We start from the raw sequence: 20,764 nt of genomic DNA, 5'->3' as shown, positions 1-20,764 counted from the left end.
AAAGCTCTAATGTGCCAGCTGCTGTCCAAATGGCAGCCCCTAGGCTGAGCTGGTCTTAAAATAGAGCAGTTGATGAGTAAAATGGTATCTCTCATACAAACGTCACATTTTATGCACTAAGACTTTGCATTGTCAAATATTCCTGGGGTTGTTCTTTTATCCAAGAAAAATCTGCAGCAGAACAAAAGTATCAAATTGTTTGACTTTTCAGGCTTTAGAGTGCAGTTGTTATTTTCATGCCACACTCATAGAAACTCCCTTCTAGTCTGCTTTGTGATTCATGAGTTTGGCCAAATAACTTTCCTGGCACTCAGAACAAGAGGGAAACCTTTCCTTAGTACTTCCTGTTTTTCTATATAAACTAATAACAAGACGGAGTCCTCACGCCTTTCCCATTTACTACATGCCAGACACACCTTTTGGTCGATATACCTATAAACCCCACAAAAAAGTCTGCTTTTATTCTGTTTTCTAATACCAGATATCTTCTCTGGCAACAAAAAGTTTCTTTCTCTAATATTAACATGTATCAAAACAGTATTAATAGACTACTTAACATTTGTCTGTTGACAATGGAGAAATCAAAGCTCACTGTGAACATAAAAGATGTATTGTTTTTTTTTCTTTAAAAGATAGTTCCTGTTTACAACTAATCACAGCTTTGAAAGAATGTTACCTTAAAACAGTCAGGAGTACAGAAACATGTAATGCTGATGGAAATTACAACCTTCGACATGCATTTACTGCAGGCCTTACTCCAAATGCCTAATGAAATCAGTATTGAAATCAATGAGAGTTCTGACTGCAAGAATTAACTAAAGACTTCAGAATAACTTCTGGTATATTTACAAGATGAAATGCAAAAAAAAAATTCTGTCTCACCGCCATATTACATCTTTTCAATCTGAACATCCTAAAGGAATGGATTCAAATTATACTATCTTTTATTAAGTCCATGGATTGTTAAACAATCCGTTTTTATTAGTTTTATCAACACTAACTGAAAATAGAATCAATCCACTAATTTTTATATATTCCATAGCTTCTTTTCAGAATATGTGTCCCTGGCATTCCCTGTATTTGGAAAATAAATAATATGTTTCATGCAACTGATCTGAAAAAAAGCAAGTGCTGAGCAGCTTACTGAACTCTTTAGAAGGCTGTCAGCAAGGTACTCTACTTCTAATTGTAGCTTTGAGTGTGATTTAGTATGCGGGTGTAACCTTGGCCAACTCATTTAATCTCCATGCCTATTTTTCCAATCTAAAAAGGGGATAATAATACTTCCTTAATTAATACAGCCTCTGAGCGTTAATTAGTTAAAATAACTCTTCAAATATTTAGGTGACACTTTCAGTTCCAGCTATCCCTTTTTCTATGCCTGATTCTGCTTCTTATTTATCCCTTAAAACAGTCAAATCAAGGTTGGTTCAAAACCTTTTCTGATCAGTTCATTACCAAATGGGAAAAGTCTTCTTCTTACTTTCTACCTCACTGATTCTTGTCCTCATTTCAAGTCAAAGCCGCCTAGGTACTGCCTTGTTCTTGACTATTCTGTGGAATGTAGGTTATGGATTTGACAGATTTTGCTTTTCTTATAATGAAGCTTTATTCCAATAATAAAGTAAGCTTTGCCCCACTGAAGTGCTCTTATTCTCCTGAAATGCAGGAACTGATGCCGAACAGAATTTCTTTCAGTGCTTCAAACATACCACTGCTGTAGTGAAGCTGCCACCACTGTCATAAGGAAACAGGATGGATGAGAAACTAAAAGAGCTAGCTATAGAATTTCTTGCTAGTAAGAAAGAATCAGACTACTTCGATTCAAAGATGCAGTGACAATGGACCATACAAAGCTGTTACACCCCCTTCCCAAAAAAGACAGTAAGACTCCACACTGGATCTTTGTTTCCTCAATAAATGATGAAGTCATGTGGCCATCAATTTCAAGAGAATCTTTGGTCAGATGAGACTAATTCTATTTTAACAAAATTCGTAATAGAAATTGTTTTGTAAGGAAGCAAAAATCTTACAGCAACTCACTCTAGGTTTATATATGATGCTTAAACATGGTGTTGAATCTAGATCACTGTAAGAATGGTTATAGTTGTTTTTAAGTATCAACAAAAATGGTAAATAAAACTTTAGTATATACTTTGATAGAATTTTAGAAAACAGGAAATAAAATAGGAAGACAAGCCTCTGATGAAAATTTTTTCTTATTTAAAAAGGCTGTCTTTCTATAGGCTTTAAGATTTTTAATTTAAAGTATTCTATTCAATAAAACATAAATATTTAAAGTTTTTAACTTCAAGTTCAGATACTTCCAGTCTCTGAAAGAAACAACCCTGATGTGGCCATGAAATTAATTCCATACCTTTGTAACAGAGCAAAAAATTTGAAATCACTTTGACCTTTGCTAAGTTTGAATCCAAATAAAGATACAAATGTTTTTTATTGGGCCTTCCATAAAGATTGAAAAAATATTGTAGAAAATTACTTACAATTTCTGGTCTTAATCTCATTTTCCTCATTAGATTCTTCTTCCTTTTCCTGTTACATTGCCAGATACTGGATTGCCAACTCTTGAGAGTTTCTATTGAATCTCAGAATATTAATTGGTGTTCTTAGAGACCACAGGGCTGAAATCAACAGATCATAAAAGAATCTTCTTTCTCTTTTTCCTCAAATGAGCTTCTAGCTCCTGTAACTAAGACAAAGGTTTTAAAGATGAAAAATGGATTTTAAAAATCTCAATAAGCAGCACAGGAAAAAGTCAGTATTTGTTACTTTATATTTAGACTTAGGATTTGTAATGCTCAAACTTGGAAATACTGTGGCAGGAGTAAGTAAGCAGTTTTTAGTGACAAATGTTTATACAAACAAAATCAGAAAAAAATTATATTCCCCTGCCTTAGGTGTTGTAATATATTAAGAATTTGGAGAACCTTGAAAAGAATGATTAAGCTATTGCTCATTGAGACAAAACTTCTGTCTTAAAGAGGAAGTTTAAACGAGCCATACATGAGTTGTGACAGACTATAATAAACAGACCATCACTGAGAGTTTTTTGGCATCACTTTGCAACCAGTACTGAGCCATAGCATTCTGTTTCTTTGGTTCTTATAACTGAGTTGAAGCACAGCATTACCTTTGTATAAGAGGGTGGGAAATGTGGCTCAGTATGTCTCTGTTTTTTTTTAAAGTATATACAGAACAAGAAATCCAAGTATTCAAGTTATTAAGTCTTGCTAATTTTCTATGAGCTATAAATTCTCCTGCTGCAGATAAGATCATAGACTGGATGTCATAGTAAATTTCCTAGAGTCAAATGGAGGAAGAGATTGGATAGAAGGGTAAGACAGGCAAGTTATTACTGCAGGTCAAAAGATCTATAAACAAACAGCAGGTGTTTAAAATGTTGTAAAGCAGCTAGATACACATTTAGGTGCTAATATATATAATATGTCTTGGAAGACATTACAAAAATAAATATGTAAAATAATATTTCCAAACAATTTTACAAGAACTCATGCTCCAAAGACTCAGAGATTTGTCTCCTTCTGCATCTCTAATTGGGATCATGAATCATGATTCAGACAAAACACAACTAAAACATCAAAGACATAATTTGGCAGGTTACTTCTGAACTTCTGAATATCTGTTGTTACACAGACATATCGGGGACTGTTTGAAGGCAAAGAAAAATGCTCTCAGTTTTTGGGTTATGGTTTGAGAAACTAGGCTTCTTTTTGTACATGTAATGATACCTAAATACAAAAATTAGATGAAAACTTGCAGATTCTAAAATGAAGCCACTGATATATAGCCTCACTATACCTTAAATAGGATGTATTTAATGGAGATTATACCCACTACTCTTCTTAATACAAAGACAAAAATCTAAGAATAGGGAAGTGATTACTCTAACACTCAAATGTGAAAACAATGAAGAAAATCCATAGGTGGGAATACAGGCTAGTAGTTTCAATAGTCTATTAATAAGTCCAATTTTTGGTACAATCAACACACAGCATACTCTCCTCCTATTTTTAAATAGTAATGTTAAGCCAGAAATTAGTCTAAATTCCAGTGTTTAAGTAGGGTGTAACTATTAATGCATACATCATTAAAGAGGCAGTTAAATTTCTGCTTAAGACCTAGTTTACTATCTTCTCTAAAATAGTATAAATCCTGAAAATTAACCAGGTCAGAGTAGATCGGACAAATCAGAAGCACTTATGCACAGCACCCTGAGCAGAACACACCACCAAGCAGGTCTTTCTAGCATGGTCCACATTTTGTGGTGTGATCTCACCTTCATGTACTCCTTCAAGTACTCCCCTTTAAGGAAAAAGTACCTATCGTACATTTGATCAAGCCTCACCTCTTCTGTTTACTTTCTGTGCTTATAAATTGGTAGTAGAAGGGTGAAGCAAACTTTTCTGCCAACAGTAGTAGAATGCAGACCTCATCAAATATCAAACTGTCATTTCTTAACTCTTCAGTGATAAACTTTGCATGCTTAACATTTTAAGGTGTAATAGTCATCTATAAAATGCCTTATTGATGTACAGAGAAAAATTCCCTGCACGGAACTTAAAGATAAAATCTATTTTAAAAAAAGGAATAGAATATGATTGGTAAATATCATCATATGCTGAAAACACAGATTTGATTAACCAGATGCTGTTACTTTCTTTAATATCTCATGAATAGAAACTACAGTATAAAAACAAATCAAAATAATCATTTACTGGGAAATTATGACATATGGCCTGCTAAGCTGCTTTCCTACAGAAATAGCTAAAGATCATTACTCTTGGCATCATTCCCCACCACAGTCACTGGGCTCATTAAAAGAGACAGTATGTGACTGAGTGCATAAGGAAGATTCTTTCTACAGGTGGGTAGAAACAATGATGAAAACTACAAAGACTTGTGAGAAAGAAGTAGTCAAGGAGATTTCTCCACCTCCATAACTTCTGCGCACTAAAACAAATTGAAGCAATAACAGCAAAACAGTCCCTGAGAACTGATGCCTTGTCTCCTTTCTTCATGGTATACATTTTCATTTGGTTAATATATGATATGCGATTTACCTTGTTCTGCTGGAACATTGTTCCTTGAGTAGGAATATTGTGATGTGAATAGGAAGTTGGCATCCAGCAGGGGCCACTTGTTGGCTGTGTTGAGTACCAGATCAGTTAGGTGGAAACTAAACCTTAACGCTGTCATAGGATGAGTTCACATCCTGTGATAGTGGATTAGAATAACCACAACTGCATTGCAACTAGATAATACTGCAATCCACACTTCTCTGGTGATATTAGTAAATATACAACAAACATTTGTGATGTGGCATCCCAAGACAGAAAATGACAACATTAAGACAATGACAATGTGACAATGATAATCTGATGTAGTAATAAAACAATAACATTTGAATGTTTGCATTTGATTGCAACTACTCTCTATGTTCTTGCAACACATCTCCTTGACACGCCAGCATCATCATGTAGATGATGGTTTTCTGACTCAATTATTAGAATACATCTAAATTCAAACTATAAAATGCTGCAGTGGATGGCTTTACCATGTTCTGTCACTGGCCTTTTTAAATGCTGAATAAAATTATTGCAGCTTACAGTTTCAGTATTAGACAGTCACATTGAGAGATGACTTAGCACTTATGGTAGTAAAACTGATGGCAGCATTGTACATGTGCTTCTGCAACATTCTGAAGGGTGCTGTTAGGCATGAGGTCTCACAAAATATGATATGCAGGYGATGCAACAGCAACTTATTGAAGTCATATCGTATTCAAGAACACATACATGCAATACAGCAACATGAGGCAGATACAACACTGGGACTTGCTAATGCAGGTGGATGACATTGGGAGTGACCTTGCAGTCCGCAGATGCAGCAGAGGCGGTAGAAGGAGCATAGCGTAACAGGACGACCACAGCCACTTCACGCTGGAGAAGAGCGAGGGCAGGGAGCCCAGGCCAGCAGAACGAGGTACATGCTTGTCCACCCCAAGCTGGCAGCACTGCCGCTGGCCAGCTGTGAGGAGTCCCTGGCTCCACGAGGTAATGGGAGGCCGGAGGCGGCTCCCCCACACCGGCTGGCACAGACCCTCACTTCACCACTGCAGGGGATGCTGGGCCAGAGGGTGGGGAAGGCAGGCCTAGAACAGGCAGTCACCACGTTGCAGCAAGGCCGCGTGACGTCACGGCAGGCCGCAGTGACCTTGATGCCTCAGAGGTGACGTCACGGCCCGGGACGATGTCACACAAATGACGTAAAGCCACGGCTGAGTCAGAGCGGCAGCACTGGGGCTGCTGAACGGAACGAGGGCGACCGGCTGGCACAGTGGCGCGACGCTCCGCCCGCCGCCGCGGGCGCCACCGCGGAGCGCCACAGGAAAAGCAACGGCCAAAACCGCCACACCACGAGGGCCACATCCGGGTCCCCCACGCAACAACCGCCCGCCGCCGCCGCCACCACCACTGCGCACGCGCCTTCCTCCGCCTCTGGGAGGCGGGACTGAAGCTTCCAACAGCCTTTCTGATTGGCTGCCGTCCCGGGGGCGACTGGGGATTAGCCACTGTTTAGGAGGGCGGGCGTTGCCAGCCCGCTGGCCGGCCATTGGTCAGGACCGCCGGGGAGCCGCTCGCCCGTTGGCGGACCGGCGCGTCCGGTCCGGGGCCGGAGGAGGGTGCCATTGGCTGGAAAGTAGGTTAGTGGTGCGACGTTGGGTGGCAAGCCAGGCGGAAAGTAGGTCAGGGACGGGGGCTGCCTGCGCTGGGCGCCGCTGCGAGCGTGCCGCGCGCTGCCGAGGGAGGGCGACCCCCTCCCCCCGCGGGGGCGCGCGAGCCCGCGGTGAGCCGTTAACGGGCGGTGGGCGACCGTTGGGGGGGCGCGCGCGCGGAGGGGGTGGGCGGCCCGCGCTCCGCGCTGGGGAGGCGGTGGCGTCGCCCCCTGCAGGGTGAGGGGAGGGCAGGGAGCGGCCGGCCCCTCCGCTGCACCCCGGGCCGCCGCCGCCGCCGGCCACCCCCCCCGCCGCGGGAGCTGTGCCCTCCGGCAGGCCACGGGGAGCTACCTGCCCCGGGGGAGGCGGGGGCTGCGGTTTCCCCGGGTGGAGGTGGCCGGGCCCGGGCGGCGGCGGTGCCGGGCAATGTCCCTCGGAGCCGAGACGGGGCGAGGGGGGCGAGCGCAGCGGCCCCGGCGCGTGCTGTCTCGGTGTGGCGGGACCCGGAGAGGACGGAGCGGGCGCCAGCCGCGGCCGTTTGCAGCCGGCCCCGGCCCCTAGGGCAGAGCCGGAGCCGCGGGGTCCTGGCGGCGGCGCCTCCTTGGGAGGAAGGAAGGGGCGGGAACGGGGGTCCCGGAGCTCGGTGGAGGCAGTGCTAGCTCTGCTTCTCCTTCCTATCTCGAGTTCGCCTTGTCTAAGGGTGAGTGTGTGGTAGCTAAGGTAAGTCACTGAGCAGCGAGAGGTTGGTTCCCCTTCCCCTGCAGCAAGGATGGGACCCCTCGGCCTCTGTCCCGCAGTTGATCCCTTGCATCTTTTTCAGTCAATCAGGTGCTTTGTGATGAAGCCCGCTTTATGTGGGGCGCAAAGAGTGTGTGTATTTAGCACTTCAACGATGGTGGTGGCTGGGAATTTCTATGGGTTGTGAGTCTGTTGCATGGAGGCCCGTCCTACCTGCAGACGGCTAGAGACACATGGAGAGTCACTGTGGGATTTCTTGCTTCCTAACAGTATAGCCTAGTTAGCTCCTCTCCTTATGAGATGAATGTTTTATGGTTAAGTTAGGGTCCTAAGGCTACCCTGACTGGTGCTGTTTCTTCTCGTCTCTCTGTGTCTGACAGCTGTATGTGTATCTTATGCTGAGAGCGAACATTTTTCTTTGAAAGTGAAAGTAGAATACTGACAACAGTTAAGGTGGCTTCCTAAGATCAGGATTTTGCTTTTTTTTTTTTTTGGTGAAACAAATTGTGTTTTTCACGGTTGAGGTTTCTGTTATTCCAGTGCTTCAGTTATACCAATTTTATAAACATCTTAGTACCTGAAAATCTTGTTGTAGTATTTTTGCAAGAAGCAAGTGGGTATGTTTGCTTGCTTTTGCAACAAATGTACTATTAGCAGTTTTTAAGTACTCGCTTAGAATCTGGGGTATAAAGGGCCAACTGCAGATAGCTATCATCTTTGTAAATGATTTTGAACTCTAATTTCTTTGCAGAATTCATTCAGGCTTTAAATAAAATTTTTTTCCGAACATTGGTCCTTAAACATTACAAACAAATTAAAAAACAGCTTCATTTTGAATAGGTTAGCATTGAAATAGCCTGTTCTGCCTGTTTAGTATGGATTTTTTCTTTTCTTGAAAGGGTTTTGTAAATGGGAGCAACTGATAATTGCACAGACTGCAGCCAGGTGGGGGGGGGGAAGAAAGTTGTTTGTTTGCTGTAATTGACTATTAGTACTGGCGAACTGTCTTTGTAAATGATCTAGCAGAAGGCTGAGATTAAACTCTGCCCCCGGAAGAATGTGGATGTTTTGTACTTGCAAGGGTATGCAAATGTAAATAGCTATTTGAGGTGTCAGAAACTGTAGAGCTCTCATATGAATATTTTAAACCAATATTTGCCTATTAAGAGGAAAGCTTTTCCATCTTCTAAGCTTTGTGGTTTTGTATTTCTCATGACCATTCATGACCTTATGCCTAGCTGGGGAAATGGACTGTAAAATAACCCAATAAAATATCATTGTTATTAGATTAATATACTGTTTCATCCTGTATTCTCTTTTACACAGCCTATTTCCGTTGTCTGTCCCCCATCACAGTTTTGGAGGATGGTACCTAGACATGAAGGCCTATGTTTTTCATTTTCTTTTTTTGTGTTCTTAAAGAAAGAAAAGTACATCTAGAGACTACATGGACAAGAAGGGAACACCAGAGAGAACCTAAGAAAAACTGCTTTATTTTGTTCTTCCCTACAAGGTCCTATGGGGGTGTCAGGAGATTAATTTAGCTGTAGGTGGGATTCCACAAAGCCAGAACTGAAGTTAGGGTCTGCTGCCAAGACACCTGCCCTATTTGGAGGCCTTTGCTAAGGCCAGGAAGGTGATGTTTGTAGGGGCAGTTTGTTGGAGATTTTTTTCTCCAGATACTTGTTTTTGAAGATTCTTTTTGTTAGCAGGAAGCCAGGGACAAACATGGAAATAGTGGAGAGTATTATCTTGCTAAAGTAAAGAATAGGATCAAATGAACATTCACAGGGTTTTCTTGGCAGAGCTTATCTATGCACAGTGCTTTAATACTATGTAAGACTATGATGATGGAGCTGAGACCTAATATGATAGCTGCAGGCTGTGTGCTGCAGATGAATAAGACAGTTCTTAAAAGTGAATTGCTGTCAAGCACAGTGGAAATACCAAGAGACCTGTAGGTTAATCAATTTAGACAATTACAAAAACACTGGTTTCATGCTCTACTTCAACATTAAGTTGTTTTCAATGCAGACCTAATTGTCTATATGATAACATTTTAATAGGGGCTATAGGAAAATCTGAAGGAATTCATTGTTATTAAGTAACCCAAGCTGAATTTGGCAGATCAGTTAGTGGTGGGGGTGCTTTTTGTTTGTTTTTGTAGTTCTGTAGCTTGTGTGCTTTTCTTTTTTTAACCTTTATCATCAGTTTTGCCCTTAGTTCTGCTTTTGAACAAGGGCATAAAAGTGGTAAAAAGCAGGTAGGTAAATCTCTAAGTATTAGAATGCTTAAAGATCTTGGAAAAGTCAGTTTTCTTCAGTGGAAAATGCTTAATGACATATAATGAATTACTGCAAAGACAAGCCCCAAAAAAATCAAAGAATACTTAGGCTTTCCATGCTGACATTTTAAACATGATTTGAAACTTTCACTTTGGGCTATCATTATACTTAGAAAGCTTCAGGCTAATTTAATCAATTATTACATTGTTTTGTGTTTTTTTTGTTTTGTTTTTTGATCAATGTAGTAATTGAGATGATACTGACTGGAACTCAGCATCAGCTGTTGCATGCAGCCAGCATTTAATTGTTGAAAGTTCTGCTTGGTTGTCCCAGAGAAGTTAAAGTCTATGTTTTGGAGGTACTTGAAGATGCAAATAAGGTGTTTTGTGGTATTTTCAGAAGCACTTTGCGCGGAGAGAGCTGTGCAAAGTTCAGTCTGGGTCTTTGAGGCATTTTTAGAGCTAGTGTGGGTTTTAGTGGATTAAAAATTAGTCCAGAGGTGTACTCTGCTTGTTGTGTGTGTGCATATATATGGTTGTCTTGCATTGTAATAATAAATATGTTCTAGATTTAGTTAGATTGAATGCACAGTGGTCATTTACGTGGTTTAAGCAACAACAAAACAAACCTGTAAATCTTTGTGTATGGCTGTTGTATACTTCTATGGTATTATGTAGGTTAAACCCAAGACACTGAAACAGAACACAATGATACACTTAAAATGAGGATGCTTCTCTTTTTAAGACTTAGTGTATTGAGTAGTTATTTAGAAAGCCAATTTCAGTTTTCTTTGCAAGGTTTTTTTGTGGGTGAGACGAAGATATGCCAGTTGTGATTATTAAATTGTTTTTACATGTAGGTAATCACTTCAAATATTGTCGAATATTCTGTGATGTATATTTAATTTTACATTGAATATATAGGTGGATAGCTCACTAGTATGAATGGCATATACTACCTGCATTTTTTTTACCTCAATTTGTTGGAAAAAATGCAATAAGGCTACTTATCCAAGGCCCAGACTTCATCTCCTTGGAAACCTGATCTTTTACCAGATGTTGAGAAATGTAAGAATGCAGATCAGACATCATTTTCGGGTTTTGGTAGTCTGGAATATTCTTTAACTAAAAAAGTAGTTTGAATTTCATCTTTTGCCCCAAAGAAGATGGATGGTTTCTGTTGCTTTTGGTATTATTTCAGACTTATTTCAACTGTTGCTAAAATTCTTGTGGTAGATGTATAGTTCAGTTCGATAGCTGGATGATAATGTCTCTTTCATGTGTGCAGTGAAGGATCATCCCTGCTCCCCCCCCCGCAAGGATTCATCTTTCTTTTCTGTGTTCAGATCATGTTTTCTCACCTGCAGTTGCAAAAAGATATTTCTTAGCCAATGCATGCAGAATTTGTAACCTTTTCAGTCTCCTGCCATTTGAGAAGCTGTTATTCAGTGTCTCTGATGTCAGACGCGCTTCTAGGCCAGCTGTTGGTGTCAGAACAACTTGTGACCCTGAGCAGAAGCCATGCTGTAGTTTAGTAGGTTGTTCCTTTGTAGGAATGGTGCCAGCAGGATACTTACAGAGCAAGAAATATCATTCTCAGGAATTAGAATGGTGAAATAATGTGCCACGTTTCTCGTGGGCTAAGTTGTTGGTGTTCTCTACTAACTTTTAAAGAAACCCATTGAAACGAATGTAAGCAGTTGAGGGTTTTTTTTTTTCACCTTTATTTTGGCAGTGTTTTCCTTGCAAGCATTAGTAGGCTTTATTATTTTCCACAGACAAGCAATTTAGTTGCAGCTTGTGTAAAAGAAATGGTGAACATGTTGTTAAATCCTTAATGGTATTCACTTGATATGGCTACAATGGAAATGTATCTCCCAATGAGCAGTTGCTGTATCAGTGGGGAGGATATGTTTGGCAGTTTCTAAGCAGTGTGTATTGGCATCACATCTCTCAAGTCACTTTAATAGGAAGTCATTTTATAATAATTCATATATGCTGATTCCATTGCAGCTCTTTGCCTTAATTACTTTGTATCAGCTAAAAATACTTTAAGCTAATGGAATCCATGTATTTTAAAGATTTGAAGTAGTTGTGACACAAGAATACTTGGGAAACTGCAAAGTTAGTCTTGCCTGTTTAGGACGATGTAATTTTTGGAGGGATAATGAAGTAAGACTATCAGAGCTCTCAAAAATGAATATGATTCTTGATCTGAATTGCTGTTTATCTTGGAAATTTCCTTATAGGTGGCTTTGCCTTTTCTAGTTTGTCTAACAAAAAAGAACAAGGTCAGAAAAAGTTTGATAGAAATTATTAAGCAATGTTGTAGTGCAGAATATTAATGGAGGGACTGTGAAGCAAGGAGGCAAAGTTACTTCATAGAAAAGCAGGAGAAAAGAGACTTAATATACTTTTAAATTTTTTGGAAGATTTTTTTTTTCCTGTCTTTAAAACCATTTGTTTTACTGTTTCAACTTATGCTGTCTTTTTTTTTTTTTTCTTGGTTTCTTATGAATGGGTTTCTTTTTTTTTTTCCCTTGGAACATTATAAAACTTAGGACTTCTGTTCCAGTTTGAAGCAAAAATTTATTTTAAGAAGTAATATAACTTTTATCGCTCCTGTTGCATATATGCATTGTAATTTTGTTGAAAGCAACAGCAGGATGGCTGTGGATTGAGTTCTATTTTCATTTTGCCCTTTATTCTGGGACCTAACTCTTCTGAGATTCAGACTTTCTGTCACAGTTTGCTTGTTGATGTGTTAGCTCTACTATAACTTTTTTAGGCACTATTTCTTTTGCCCATAGGTTTGATTAGCCTAGTCATTTTTTTTCAAGGATATAATTGGGGTTCAGCATGTAAAAGCAAAAGTCAAATGTTAGTCTTTGAGGCTTTTGTTCAAGTGTGACTTCTGGCCCTCTCTTGCCACTGTTGAGTTCTTCAGTGTGCAGTTTTGCAGTTTGAAAGCAGTTAATCTGTCTGATTCCTTGTACAGATTTAGTCCTCCATCTCACTCTATCCAGATGTGCATGCACCCACCTGTCCTGGCAAGGTGTCAGGCTGCTCCTTATAGAACTGTGCAGTAGGTATTTACCACTGTGCTTGTCCTGGCTGGCTGCTCCTTTCAGTTGATATCAAAAGGCTTTTCCTCTCCCAGTTCAAGCCCAGCTCACTCTTTTTAGGTTCTCGGATGAGAACGAGTAGGAATCTTTGACAGAGAAACTATTTTTTCCTCTGTTCCCTTTCCCAACATGTGTTGTTGCCAAGGGTATAATTTAATGTAATGCTTGGATTTGGTTTTACAAATTGGTTTGTTATAGATAAAATGAATTAAATGAATAATAAAAAAAAAAGTGACTATCATCACTGTGCTCTCAACATACTTAAGAATATTTGTATGTTATACTAGGGACATGGCCTCAGTTCAGAAAACCAGAAAATCACTCAAGTTTCTCTTCAGAAGACTTTAGTATCCAGATTTGTTTGTTTTAAATGACTGTATAAAGCCTCAAAACAGTAGGTAAACTTGCTATCCTTGACTAACCATATATTGTAATTTTAATCTATAGCTAGCTTATTATGGCTTTAAGTTTTGAGAACTCTAACATCTTAAGTTTTAAAATCGAATTGAAGCTTTATGATGTCAAATGCTGTCATAAATTTACATTTACAGAGCCTTCATTTAAAATAACAGTATTTAAGCAGTGTTTAATCTTTTAGTGACCTCTTATGTGAAATTAGGAATTTATAAGTGATGTCTGTTGTGACATTTTCACAGTGCCATTTTCATGTGTGGAAAGCAGTATCTTTGTATGCTAGAAGTTGTGCAAGAGCTTGGAGGGTTTTTTTTTTTTTTAAATTATAAATAGTGTTGTATACTTAAGTTTCTCGTCTTTCTCTTATTTGGAAATACTCTGTGGCTGCTATAACCAAACTAGCTGATGATTACTTCAGTTTATTTTAGAAACCTGTCAAGTCAGTCCAGTGATTTCTGTCACATTAAAACATTAGACTTGCTGGAAGAGCTCCCTGACTGTTGATTATAGAATGACCACAGTACCTGTTGGATATGTTAAATGCTTACCTTGCATTTTGGCTCCGGATACCACAAGTTATTTGTATTTTAGAAGTGAAAGTTCTGCAACTAGATATTCCTGTTTCTAATGAGAGAAATAGAAGCAGTGAGTTTACCCTGATCTATGCTGGATTTGTCTGTTTCATCAGTTTTGGAATTTCTAGGGCTTTATATGATAGGTTTCCCCCCTATCCCTACCCCTCCATGTCTGAGTGATGTGTAGCTTGGTCAGCCTATCTGACTGGGCAGAAGTCTGAAGAAAAAGGGGTATTTCCCTATCTTATCATTAAAAATCTAGTTCAGCCTGTTTAAGATATCCTAGCTGGCAATATGGAGTTCTCAGTTACTGTATTTGGCTATTGTTTGTTGAATGAAGTAACTCCTGTCCTAATTTCTCAGACTTTGCCATGAGACTCTTCCATAACATGCCAGTTTCATCTTCCTAGATGGACTAGTTCTCTATTCATCTTGCTCTAATGTTATTGTCGTCATCAAGTGTAAGATCAGGAAGAACAATATAGAGGAGAACTTCAAAAGAGTAGGCCATTGCAATTTCCTAGAACTCTGCCTGCTCAAAATAAAGGGATATTGTTCTACTCCTTTTCAGATGAGCAGTTATATTCTTTAAATGAAAGTCTTGATTTAGTTGACATGTTTCGCTTGTAAAAAAGCTACCTCAGTTTTATCCTTCCCTAGATAATTATACTGCATGTTGGAGTCTTTTGAAGAAATAATCTGAACAAAATACCATTAAAGAAACCCGAGATATACAAGAGTTTCCAAACTTAATCAAACTTAATGTATGAACTAGAAACTGACATACAGCATTCTCTGCCGATCACCTTACCAACTCTGAACAAATTTTGAGAAGTGTGTATGGCTGATGCCAGCATGCAGGTTCTCTGACTGTGTCCCTTACATATATTGTTCCCTCCCGGAATTCTAGTTTGGCTTATGAATTCTTTGAGCTTTTCAAGGATCTGTGTGGAAAATGCTACTGTCTAGGGCAGTATCACCACAGCTGTGGTCAGGCCTTTGGACAGAACAAAAAGTGAAAACCTGCAGACAAAAAGAATTCTCTGTTCTTGGTACCTGATGGTTTGCCCTGTAGTGCCATAGGTGTCCTTAGTAACATCTGCAGACAGCTAGGCATATTTAGACAGTAGTTTTCAAGATTAAGCTGTATTGCTACTGACAAGGTAGCCCCTATCTGCACTCCTGCCCTCCATTCCTGTCCCTGTATACTGTTCCTCTGCTCTGTGCTGGCACATGTGTTTGGGCAAGAGCACTGGATTAGGGAATCTGATTTGGCTCAGGGATAACACCCTCCCCCCCCCCCGAGATTGATTTCACTTGACTCAGCTCCCTGATAACATGTACTTTGTGGCTTCATAAACACTTGTGCTAATGTATGTTAGGAAACAGCACAGTGGCAGCTCACAGAATGAGTAGCCCTAAGGAGAGGTGGGAGAGGCAGTGAGTGTGAAGACTATGTTTCAGTAGCAGTGCTGCTTTAAATATGTTACACTGCAATCTCAGTGTGGGAGAAGAGGATATATGACAGAATATTTTTGGATAGGCTCTGTTGGGTCACTTCTTCTGTGAATCTACATAAAAAATAACAAATGCTATTTTTGACACAGGTATCCAGAAGCCAAGAAAATAAACAACTTTTTACTTTATCTCTAGAGCTACGAAATAGATGTTTCCAAGTCTTTAATGGCCTGAAAATCCGTTTTCTGTATGGTTGTGATACACACTTTTTTTTTTTAAGATTTACTCAATCTTTTTAACTTTATACAGAATATAAATGGAAAGTAAGAAAAGCTTCAAGTAAACTGATAACAAGAGAATCTGTTCCTTCTACTTAAAATAAATTCATGACCACTTTTTTTTTTCCTAGAGCATATTATATTAGTAAGGACCAAATAGTTGCACATCTTGGAGAGAAGCAGGACAAAAAGCCCTTCATGCAACAAAACAGTGAGGAAAAAGTGCCTATTGGTATCTCACTGGAGACCTAATTAGCATTATAAAGTACTGGAGATCTTCTGTCTCTAGATTAACTAGTTATTATTCAGTCTTACAAAGCTTTTGAGGTCCCCCCCTTGAATGCTTAATTTAGTTTAGGAGAGTTCCAGGTGCTTCTTAGACAAAATAAATGTGCCTTTTAGAACAGGGTTTGCTCAGGCAGGTGGTTGAAACTCTGAATTCATTCATAGTGCTGTAAAACTTTTGTAATCTAGTTCCTTTGGCATTGCTTTCAGATCCATACTTTTTTTTTATAACAAATACTGTGTCTGTCACCTGACTTATCTTCCAGTTTTAGGATAGTTCTGTGGCTTACTACTCCCCTATAACCCTAAACATACTGGAGTGATGGAGTCCCTTGAAAAAAAAAATAGAAGATAGTGTTTTCTAAAATTTATCAGTGAGAAATACTCTTCCATTCTTCTGCTTTTTTTKGGGGGGGGGGTGACTTCAGAAAGTCTAGTAAATGGTCTTTTAACTATCTGWCTAAATATATATGTGKTCTCTCTCTCTCTCTCTCTCTCTCTCTCTCTCTCTCTCTCTCCCCCTCCCCCCCACTCCTCTGGAAGTGGTTGGTGTGTGGCTTTTTGTTATCCTTTTATCTCAGTTTCATGAGTGTAGGGGTATTTTTTTGTTTTTTGGGGGGAGGGAATGTTTTGGAATGATGATGTGTTGGCAGCTGGATCAGAGAATGATGTTGGTGCAAATTCTGAGGCTTGCCTGTAAAAGCTGACAAGTGGATTTTGGAGAAGCACAACAAGTAGAGAAAGGAGCTTTCATGGCTTTTCAACTTCTGCAAAACTCTTGATGGGCTAGCAGATTTCTACCTTAAAGAAGAAATGTTAGGGATAAATACAGTTAACTCTAACTTCCCTTTCTAGCAAGCATAATTGCATGTTGCAGTGAAGTACTATAGTTCTCCACCTTCAAATACAACACAGCAGATCCTCTTTAATTCCTCCCTGTGATGTCATTTGGCTGGATCTTTGGCAATAGTATGCAACTTTCTCTTAAATAATTCTTTATGGTGTAGCTCTGTATTTTCCATACATTCTTCCAAAAGTGTGCTCATCGGAATCATTTCTGTGTCTGATCTAATCACTGTCTTCCATTCTTAAAAGGTGTGGTCAGTTATGGCTGTTGGCATCCTGTATTGTTGTTTTCTTCTTGTCTTGGTAGCTTTCTCATTCTCACTTTTCAGTCTGTACACACCAGTCTCTCAGTACAACTGTATTTTGACCTTTCTAATGTGTCGTTCTAATTTAGAACAATAGGTTCCTTAAACCAAGCTTACCTGGATTTTGAATAGCACTCATACAGGCTTTCTTGATTGTACTTGTGTGTATTAGAGATTTGATTTGTTTTAACTCGGGTGTTGATAAATGAGCCTCCCTGAATCACCTTACTGTGGACTGAAACATGCAGAAAACTTATTTTTTTGATGGAGTTGGTTTTAATCTGTTTTTGAATCTCTGAATCAGTTCACTGAGATTAGATAAGGGCCAGTTCTACAGGGGAGTGCATAACCTAAGGATGAGAGTGGGCAGTTAACATCTCTTGGAATCACACCCTCAGTAACAAAGGGTTAAGCATTTAGATTTTCAATTTCTCATCTAATAAGAAAATGTAAGAGATCTCACGTGAATCCTGTAAAGAGATCTATGCTGTACTGTAGAAAATTCATGTAGCCCCATACTAAATAAGCTATTTTACTGATTCATACTCCTTGCGATTCTAAGCAAGAATTAGTCAGTACCATTGCTTCTGGTGATTTCCACCTGGGTTTGAACTTGGTGTTCAGTATTTTTATTGATTATATAATGGAAGAAGATACCCTAAGTGATGAAAGGACTGAGTGAGGCAAGGTAGTGATGCAGCAGCCTATGCTGCTTGATTAAGTCTTGCTCAAGAAATATACGTGCTGTTTCTAACTAGCTGCTCAGCATAGACAGACATGTATCTATATATCACACTTGCAAGTTAAAGACTGTCTTACAAAGCAAAGTTTGAAATGACTGAGGGGAGGAGGATTTTATTGACTAGCTGTTCCCAGTGCAGTGTTACAAAAAGTTATACAAGTGAATTTTTGGCTTTATAAACAGGAGATGTCAATCTGGATACAAAGGAACTTTAGTCTCTATGTATGATGTTAGTTATGTCAGAATTTTAATACTTTCCTGTACTTCAGAAAACTTTTGTAGAAAACTGAAAATGGGTCAAGGGATGAACTTTGATTTGGAAACACAACCTCACAGTGAGAAATCAAAGAAGTGCAACCAAATGTAGTTAAAGGAAGTAAAAGCAGTTGGATGATTTCATCCTTCAGTTAGTGACCTGATGGAGTAAATAAAATGAGGCTCAGTAGCTGATTAGTATCTTACTCAAATTCAGACTAGAAAAGTTGAAGGTTTAGAACAAGTGGAACTAAGCTCTGGAACAGAAATGGTAGGAGGTTAGTAGATTCTGCAACCCAACAGTTCATGCAGGATATCTTTCTAAAATAAACTTTGGCCTGAATTACAGCATATCACTTTGTTGTATAAAATAGCTGAGGTTGTTTTGTCTCCTGCTGCATAAGAATTGAGTGTACGTGGTCATACAAGGGAACAAATCTGAAAGAATCTTGTATCAGTATTAAGATAAAACTTGTATGCTTTCCTCTAAGCTCCTATGTGCTTAAGCAGTAGAAAGCAAAGGGAGGGACAAACAGCTTTAACCACACTGTGAAGGAGAGCTAGAAAGGCTTATGGCAGAGAGAAGGGGACCATCTATGAAGACTCTTGTAACTCTTCAAAAACCTATTTAAAATTTTAGGAGGTTAAAAAAAAAATAAAGGGGATTCTCAAATCTGTTTTCTGTAAGGGATAGGTAAAATGGCATATCTTGAATTTTGTTCATCAATACTAAAAGGCAAAGGAAACCCCACCTTTGGACTGTAATCTCACTAGTTAGTGGGAGCAAAATATAACTCTTCTCTATTTCAAAATAGGAGAATCAAGTTTTAATACCAAGGATTTGGATAAGAACAAAATTTCAAGCACTGATATTTGATGGAGGTGAAAAGGGGGGGGGAAACTTGAGGAGTTGATACCCATTTTCAGGAGAACAAAAATGTAGTGTTTTAACATGAGGATAATGAAAGGAGTTTTATATTTGTCAGTTAGTTTATTCAGGCTAAATATTTTGTTGTTTCAGAATTTATTGAATACCTAAGCTTGTACATCTAGGGTCAAAGAGTTGGTAAATACAGAAGAGGAGACAGAACCCTTGAAGCCAGCTGAACAGGCTTTAGCAGATATCCTTAAAAAACACTTCAGTGGAACACCAGATGAGGTAATGAAACAAAAATATATACAAAAGTGGTAGTAGTTAGTAATAGAGCTGTTCTTTTTTCTCTAGTAAAGTCACGGCAGAATAATGCATTAGATTCTAGAGATCATGTTCCAAAATGAACATTGCAGAAAAATAGGACTCTGGAAAAGTAGAAATATTTCTATCTAGGGATTAGTATATGATCACCTGAAAGAGGGGATTCTTTTCTATTCTATTGTAAGCCTGTTTGTCTGTTTCAGTTTTTTCTCCTGTGTGTTATTCAGTGATAGTTTCCCTATTTGCTGCTTCCTTTGGCCTCTTTAAAAGAGAATTTTGAGTGGTGCTCAATGACATGAAAGTTCAATTACTACTGTAGGCTGTAGATTTCAGGTGAGTGGAGAGATTCTGCACTTATTAACTAAAGTGCTTAGCCTGGTAAAGGACTGGACTCCTATCCTAAATGCTTGCTAATAGCAAGCTTGTGTCTACTGCACTGATTTTTTACATGGTTCCCTGCTCACTGCTGTAGTTTCTAGGTACTGCATAGGGAATTTAGATGTCTAAATCAGATTTTAAATTCCACTTATGAAAGCACTTGCCTGATAATGTATAAATTCTATATTAGGATTCTATAAATTCTATATTAGGCTAGTTTTTCTGATAAGCTAGGCTTTAAAGCTTGCTTTGCTAAACTCAGTTTAACATGTACTGAATTGAAACTTTCCATCTTTTGTTAGGTGATGCTATGCTGATGACTGCAGGTTAGGTGACTTAAACCTGAGGTATCCTAGAAGGGTTTTTTGAGGTTGTTGTGTACTTTACACTTTCACTATGGATATTCTTGAAAGTATGTATGACATTCCTGTAATTAGCAGTTTTCCTTGAATATTTAGAAACTGAGATAATGTTCTCTTGCTAATGTTGAAAGAAGGTAAGAATGATCATTCCCTGCCAGAACGAAGGCCCAATTCCTGTGGAGTCTGTTAGTGACTGCCTAGGGAAGAGTAAGATGAGGGCAAGCATGTGACCTCTCACACTGGCCTCCAGTTATCTTCAGCTCGGGGGCTTCATGAGCCAGATGTGGTAATCCTCAACAGAATTCCTTTCCATGAACTGGTCCTATTTCTTTTGAAACCATAAACTTTTAGCCTTCATGTTACTTGGTAGGGAGTTTCCAAGGCCTGTCACCTGTTGTGTGAAGAGCTGCCGTGTTTTCAATGTGCCTCCTACTAGCTTTTTTTGATGTCCTTAATTCTCACACTGAAAGAGAGAACAATCCTTCTCAGTCCTTACTGTGACTTTTGATAATTTTGTAGACCATGGTATTGCCTGTTTTCTAGGCTGAAGTGTATTAGCTTACTTGATTGTTCCTCATACAGAAGTGATTGCATATCTTGTTCTGTTGAGTGAAATTGGAAAGTTTTCCATTTTCTAATAATCTGAATTGTTGGGCGATATCCAAATCCTCAGTACTGTTCAGGAGCTGTAAATAACTGAGTATTTGTAAGTGGTAACTAAGGGGCTGCATTATTAACATTTGTCACAAGTCTGTTACTTGCAGAAA

At 39.1% G+C, this 20,764-nt stretch overlaps 1 protein-coding gene across 9 annotated transcripts in view; it reads left to right on the top strand.

Moving 5' to 3' along the window:
• Window positions 1–6,727: 6,727 nt before the first annotated feature.
• Window positions 6,728–20,764, top strand: part of ARNTL (aryl hydrocarbon receptor nuclear translocator like) — a 54,826-nt gene continuing 40,789 nt past the window's right edge. For 6 of the 9 annotated variants that reach the window (XM_026087768.1, XM_026087767.1, XM_026087766.1 and 3 more), the window contains exon 1: window positions 6,796–6,888. The gene's annotated coding sequence lies outside the window, so the exon portion shown is untranslated. The other 3 variants (XM_026087762.1, XM_026087759.1, XM_026087763.1) reach the window with 3 other exon arrangements.

This window comes from Apteryx rowi, unplaced genomic scaffold (assembly GCF_003343035.1).
Source record: "Apteryx rowi isolate R43461 unplaced genomic scaffold, aptRow1 scaffold_73, whole genome shotgun sequence".
NCBI classification, from domain to species: domain Eukaryota; kingdom Metazoa; phylum Chordata; class Aves; order Apterygiformes; family Apterygidae; genus Apteryx; species Apteryx rowi.
This window is presented reverse-complemented; position numbering and strand designations above follow the sequence as displayed.